General features: G+C 49.5%; 1 long non-coding RNA gene across 1 annotated transcript; it reads left to right on the forward strand.

Annotated features, from left to right (window-relative positions):
- Positions 1-453: 453 nt before the first annotated feature.
- On the forward strand, positions 454-1803 carry LOC147359605 (uncharacterized). Its single transcript, XR_015141346.1, has 2 exons — positions 454-834; positions 1491-1803. It is a non-coding gene; the product is annotated as an uncharacterized LOC147359605 (long non-coding RNA).
- The last annotated feature ends 5325 nt before the right edge of the window (positions 1804-7128 follow it).

A 7128-nucleotide genomic window follows, 5' to 3' on the forward strand; every position in this document is an offset into this window, starting at 1 on the left:
AAGTAGTGGTGTTTTCCAAACTCTAGTTGTTCTAGCTCCTCCATTAGAGTTTTGCTACATCCTCATAACCTGGATTATCATTTGCTTAAGTTTTAACCAAGTCACTTTAAAAAAATATTCAGCCTCCTCCTAAGCAATAATATACATGAAATTGCAGTTTGATGTGCTGAGTATACTTTAAAATGTATTAAATACGTAATTCTTGAAGTAAAAGAAATAGGTGTCTTAAAGCATCTATAATTATCCTGAGGGACTCCCTGGGAAATTCTTGCACAGAGCAGGGCAAGGGGTCCACGCCAGGGCCCAGAGCCTTCCCACAGTCACCAAAGACCTCCTAAGAACCTTCTTTTACTGGCTGCCAGTGCTGAAATCAAATCCCTTGACAGGACATTGACACCAGCATGAAGCTCTGGCAATTAATCATGGCACCGCACCCGCCCGCCCACCCACTGCGGTTGGGATTTCAGCAGGGACTGCAGAATGGAGGGCAGGGACCAAGGCCACGCTGACCCACGGATCTGAGTGTCACATGAGAAATGTGAGCCCGGGAACAGGGCTTTCTGGGCCCCCGGGACTGCCTGGCCTGGTTCACGCTCCCAGCTAACCCTCCTATTCCATCTGTTTCCTGGAGGCAGGTGACATCCCCACCAGCCGTGGGAGCTTGGTAGGGAGAAGCCAGCTCCTGGTACCCTAGAGCACTTGTATTCCACAAATCTGTTTTTCCTGCAGGTCTGTGTTTGACTTGGAGGCAATGTCCTGCATCTCACCACGTGTCAGAGGGGACTGTTTGATGCCAGCAAAAGAAAACAAGCTTCACGCCGCATGGAGCTAAAGGTGAGGCGACAGCTGGCTGATGGTTGATGATTCACCCAGGTGGACGCTGAACCAGTGGCCTGAAAGGAACTGCCACCCAGGGCCCGTATCGAGTCGCAGATGAGAAGCCCCGTCTGGCTGCCCCCAGAGCAATAAAGGATTGCGACACGTTTTTTCGCTAACCTCAGCTCTGCAGGGCTGGGTACTCGGGGAGTGAGGTTTAGGGAAGTCAAGCGTCCTTCAGTGTTTTTCCCAGAACAGCTGGGCTTGTCAGAAGACGCCAGTTCCAATTTCACTCTCTTTCTCACTAGCTGTGTGACCTCAGGTGACTCTGAAGTCCACTGCGTCTTGGTGGCTTCACCTGTGAGGAGGAGGTTTTTACCCTCTGCTCTTGGGTTTGGCTGTCCAGAGTCAGTGGCACAGCCCATGTAGGAGCAATTAAATGATAATGGCAAAAGCCTGGCTGGATGCTGCTTGGGGAGCCTGGATGCCTGCCTCAACCCCTGTTCCTGCTTTCAAGACAGTTTGTATGCATGTGAATGTATGAAAATTAAATAATGCAAAATACCAACCAAATTTATAGTAGGTTGTCTGGGGGCTTGGACTGGGGAGACTACTGAGGGTGGAGTAGTTCATTTTTCTAAAATACACTTTCCTGGGCTTCTCTGGTGGTCCAGTGGTTAAGAATCCATCTCGCCATGCAGAGGACACCGGTTCGATCCCTGGTCTGGCAGGATCCCATCTGCCTTGGAGCAATTAAGCCCGTGAGCCACAACTACGCAGCCCATGTGCTGAAGCTACTGGAGCCCGCCTTTCCTAGAGCCTGTGCTCCACAGCAAGAGATTCCTCAATAATGAGAAGCCCACACACCTCAACTAGAGAGTGGTCCCTGCCGTCTGCAACTACAGAAAGCTTGAGCGCAGCGACAAAGACCCAGCACAGCCAAAAATAAAAAAAAATAAAAGTTAAATTTAAAAAATAATAATAAAATACAGATTTGTGTCTTTATAATTCATTTTGTCTTTTCTAAGGATAATTCTAGAATCGAATGTGCCACCAGCTCAGTGAGGCTGACATAATCCTTCAGGATATAAGAGGACTGAGAAAACCTTGTGGGCATCACAGTGGTCAGAAAGACTTTGTGGACCCAGGAGACTCGCCTAGGGCTGTCTCCAATGAGGAAGGGACCAATCTGGATGGACGGGAGGGAGCGAAGGTCATGGGCACCAGCAGGAGGAAATATGCAGTGACTGGTCCGAGGGAGGGGAGGTTGGACAGATGAGAGTTCAGGTTCATCCTAAAAGGACGTGAGCCCACAGAGTGAGCCACTCACTGGATATGGGTCCCTACCTATTGACTCTGTTCAAGGCCATTAGCAAATACTAGCAATATGAATACAAAGACTGGAAGTGTTAGCACTTGGGTGCAGTTAAGAGGCAGCTCAGGTTTAAAGAGGGTGGGGGAAAAGCTAAAATCATAAGTGAAAAGACCCAGGGAGAGTTAAACCACAGAACATGTAGACAGAAGCTATGCTGAGGGATTTAATAAAATTTCCACATCTTAAAAGTTCACTGGGTGGGGTCTGGGAAGTGAAAGACAGAGTCATCTGTGTCATCCTTTTCTCCCCCAAGGAAACCAACCTAGAACTACTCAAAATGTGGGCTTTGGCTGATGGAGGCAGCGGAGGGGGAGCAGAGATAAAACCTGATAACTCCCCTCTCAGACCCAGGGGCTGTGCAGGAGATGGACCTAGACCTCACAGTGGAAACCAAGTTGACCAGCACCTTTCAAGGGACATGCAGGGGACTGAGGGCTAGTGTCCTGGGCTGGAGTCCCCTTCAGGGCCCCAAGCCTGGCTTTTGGGGGATTTGACGTGAGTCCCTGATCTCTCAGCCTCCATCCCTGAGATAAAAGGACAAGAGCCCCTCACACCCTCGAGCAGAGGTTGAAAGGGTGAAATGAGTCAGGATACTGCTCTCTGTCCTTGTTGTTTATTCACAGTTCAGATAAGACACTTGGGCATGGCTATGCTGTGTTTCATAGGGAAAAAGAATGCTTTTTCTATAAGATCACCCGCAGGCAGCCTCCTGTCTGGACTCCAGGCGCCAAGGCAAAGTATGAAGCTCTGGGAAGGATGCATGAGTTAGCAGACTCCCAGGGTAGCCTGGGAACCACAGGCTATGGGAAAGCGCATCCCCATTTCCAGGAGTTCCACCCTAGAGATTTACTGCAAAACTCTTGACACACATCCCCAAGTTAAAGCTTCATGCCAACGACTTAGCCAACACCACCGCTTTGGATTTGCTAATCGGCCCTCTGAATTTGAACATGCAGTCGTAGGAATTTGTTTACTGAGCTCTGCGCATGTGCGCACGATGAGGAGGGATGTGCAAGCACACACACTTCTTGGATCTCGTCTATTCTTGGAAATGCTGAAGCTGTCTCCTGAGGGAACCCAACAGTAAAAATTGCAGATCCCAGACCTAACAGTCTGAATCCCAGCTCTACCACTGACTAGATGTGTACTTGGAGCAAGTTACTTTCTGTCCCTCAGCCTCAGTTTGCACATCTGTAAAATGGGGGTAGGTTGGTTGTGAGGATAAATAAGGGAACGTATGTAAAGTGTGAAGGCAGAGTCTGGCACATGGTAAGTCCTCAGTATATAGGAGCTGTTGTGAGCAGTTTTCATCCCACTAATGTTTCTTGAGTGCCTTCTACGTGCCCAGCATCTGGGCTGTGAACAAAACAGACAAGAAATGAGGGAGCTGGACAGTAAGCAGGTAGAGGGGCAAAACGTATAGTGTGTGAATGATGGCAAGGGCAGAGAAAAGCAGAGCAGGGCTGGGCAAAGTGTCGAAGTTGCAAATAGACTAATTAGGACAGGCCATGGGAGACCGTGATGTTTTGACAAAGACTGGGAAAATGCGAGGAAGCCCTAACCTTGAGGATGCGAATGTGGGGGAAGCGTGGTCCAGGGAGGGAGAGCCCCACCCACCGCATCAATGGTGATGCGGCAACCCAGGCCTCCATTCCCACTGGGGTCGGGGGAGGGAAGACTGGGTGCTGCCTGGGATGCTTCCCCAAGGGCTTTGTCTCAGAACCAGCTGTTCCCCTCAGGCCCTGCCCAGTCCATCACTCTGCCAGACAGAATGTTCCTCCTTCCCCAAAGCTCCGCAGCCCTCGCCTGTCTGTGACCTGTACAGGTGCCACCCTATTAGCCTGGACCCTTCCTCGCACCCTCACCTCCTCTCCTTCTCACCTGCTAGCTCCTTCTCCTCCCCCAGGTCTCAGCCTGGCTGTCCTCTCCTCTATGGACCCTCTCTGGCCCTGCAAGCCCCACCCACAGTCTGCGTGGAGTATTTTGTCTCCAGGTTCCACTGCATCCTGGGCTGTTTCTCCACCCCAGAGCAGACACAAGGATGCGCCAGAAGGTGGGTTCCTTCTGAGCAGGGTCTGGCGCTGCCACATGGAAGGGTGTTTGTGAAAGGAGTCCAGAAAAGTGTGTCTTCCCCCGGAGCACTGTCCCCTCCAGCCTCTCTTGGGAGCTCTATCAGGACCAACCCCCTCTAGGTCTTAGGTAAAACTTCTCCCTTTTGGGTAGCATTCTGTAAGGAGTGTTTCCTTTTTCCTCCAGGAGCTTCCTGATAGTGTGGGTTGAGGTAGAAGTGCCACCTTCCCCAGTGGGGGTATGGAGAGGGACCTTCCTGGGGTGGTTAATCAATTACACTCCATCAGTATCGGGGAACTGGTTCCAGGACCCCCAGGGAATCCTATATATATATATATATATATATGCATACGTATGTGTGTGTGTATATATATACACACACACACACGGGGTAGAATTTGCATATAACCTACACATATCTTCCCATACACTTTAAATCAACTCTAGATTACTTATAATACCTAATACAATTTAATACTATGTAAGTAGTTGTGAATACAATGTAAATGCCATATAAATATTTGGCAGTGATGGCAAATTCAAGTTTTGCTTTTTATAACTTTCTGGAATGATTTTTTCCCCCAAACATTTTCAATCCTTGGTTGTTTGAGTCCACTACAGCAGAAACCATGAGTACTGTTATCTGGTCCATGAATGAGTGAAGGGATTTTCTTTAATCACCATGGGTGACGTGAAGGAAATTACGGAGTTTTAGAATTATCTTGTCTTTCATTAATATCAAGAGGAGCCCTGAGATGAGTGAAAATGGAAAAAATCTAGTGAGAGACGGTGAGAGAGGAAAAGAAATGAAGCCATGGGACACAGCTCTGTGAGCAGAGAGCTGCGGTTTACTTCACCTTCAGACATAGGCTGGGGACCTGCCTCGGGCCAGCTGCTGTGAGGTCCCGAACAGGGAGGGCTTGAGAGGACCCTACCCGAGCAGGAGGGTGAAGCAAGGATCCAAGTGGGTGCAATGAGCCCTGTGACGGGCCCAGAAGCAGTGCTTCTTGGTGATACTTAGGCATTGATGTGATTTTCATGGGGCTTCCCTGGTGGCTCAAATGGTAAAGAATCTGCCTGCAGTGCAGGAAACCCAGGTTCAACCCCTGGGTTGGGAAGATCCTCTGGAGAAGGGAATGGCAACCCACTCCAGTATCCCTGCCTGGAAAATTCCCTGGACAGAGGAGCCTGGCGGGCTACAGTGCAAAGGGTCACAATATACTCCATCCTTCTTGGTAGGAGGAGGAGCCAGTGATGGACTTGTGGCCTCAGAAATGGCTTCTGAGAGGGTGTTGCTGGGGTTCTAAGTTCAAACCTCAGAGGTCTTACTCCAGGAAATGCTGAGGGACCAAGGAATGTTCAGAACCATCTTAGACCTTGGTGACTGGGTGAGGCGCCAACCACAGGCCCCTCCAGGACCAAAGCAGTCATTTCCCCAGCTGCCAGGAGCTGGAACCACAGAGCTGAGGCCGTCTGTCTTCCCCCAGGCAGCTGTCATCTAAGGACTGGTTGACGGGATCACACAGGGACCAGCTCTGTAGACCCACCCCACCTCCAGAGCCTCTGCTGCAGGGGCTTGCTCATCTCCCTCAGCCCAATCTGCTCCCTTTGTTCCCCCCCGGCCCAACCCACTGCCAACAGGTGTGGCTCCCAAGAGCGCTCCCCACAACCTACCCACATGCAAATCTCCATCTCAGAAACTGTTTGCAGGGAACCTGACGCAAAGCAAAATGTGCACCTCAGAACCATCAGGCACACTGGATTCTCTGAGGGGGTCCCACGGGCACTGTGGGTTGGCCTGAGAAACCATGGGAATGTCTTTGTGTACCTTGGGGAAGGGCCACACAACTGACTTCTAATGGCCTTTGAGGACAAAGAGGGTCCAGATCATCACTATTCCCTGGGGACATGTGAACCCCAGAATCTCCAAGCTGGAAAAATTCTCTCTTCCTCTCTTTTTCTTTTTTTTTTTTTTTCTTTTCTGGCATTTCTATGCAGTGATCGACAGCCTTCACCATCTGGAAGTTCTTCCTTCATTCAAACCGGAATCCCTTGTTCTGTGATGTATCCCCATTTCCTCTCCCTTTTCCTCCATGGAGCTCTGTTCTTGCCAAGAAAGAAACTTTAAAGGGAACAGAGACATACGGTTTTCCTATTAATACTGACACCCACGGTTTAGAGAGTCAGAGGAAAGAGTTCAGCATAGGGCAACAGAAATGCATTTGCATGGATGGCACCAGCATCTGAAACTGGCTTTTTTTTTTAAAGGTATCAAAACAGTGAATGCCGCTTTTTGTCCGGTTTGTTAAATTCTGGAGTATTAAGAATACCTCCCTGGTGACTCAGACTGTGAAGAATCTGGTTGCAGTGAAGGAGACCAGGGTTCCATCCCTGGGTTGAGAAGATCCCCTAGAGAAGGGAATGGCTACCCACTCCAGTATTCTAGTCTAGACAATTCCATGGACAATGGAGCCTGGTGGGCTACAGTCCATGGGGTCGCATAGAGTTGGACTGAGCCACTAAGAACACAATATTAAGAATCCTTACTGAGACCTTACTCAGTGGTGGTGTGGTACAGAGAGTTGTGGATTTGGAATCTGAGACGATGACATCATGCTTGAAAACCTACTTGCCGTATTTGCCTATTTGCCACCTGATAGCAGTGTGACCGTGGGAAAGGCTCTTTGCCTTCGAGCCTCAGTTTTCCTTACTGTATACCAGTCACACCTGGGTAACAGGCTTGTTAACAGAGTTCAGCTGAAGGCGTCAAAGAGCCCGGTAAACCAAGAGGCACTATCATAGTGTGAAGAGTCAAAGACTGAAATCTAGAACAATTTCTAGAGCAACAACTTGATACAAAGTCTGTC

This window comes from Bos grunniens, chromosome 14 (assembly GCF_055505025.1).
Source record: "Bos grunniens cultivar Pamir isolate PY7600 chromosome 14, Bosgru_T2T1.0, whole genome shotgun sequence".
NCBI classification, from domain to species: domain Eukaryota; kingdom Metazoa; phylum Chordata; class Mammalia; order Artiodactyla; family Bovidae; genus Bos; species Bos grunniens.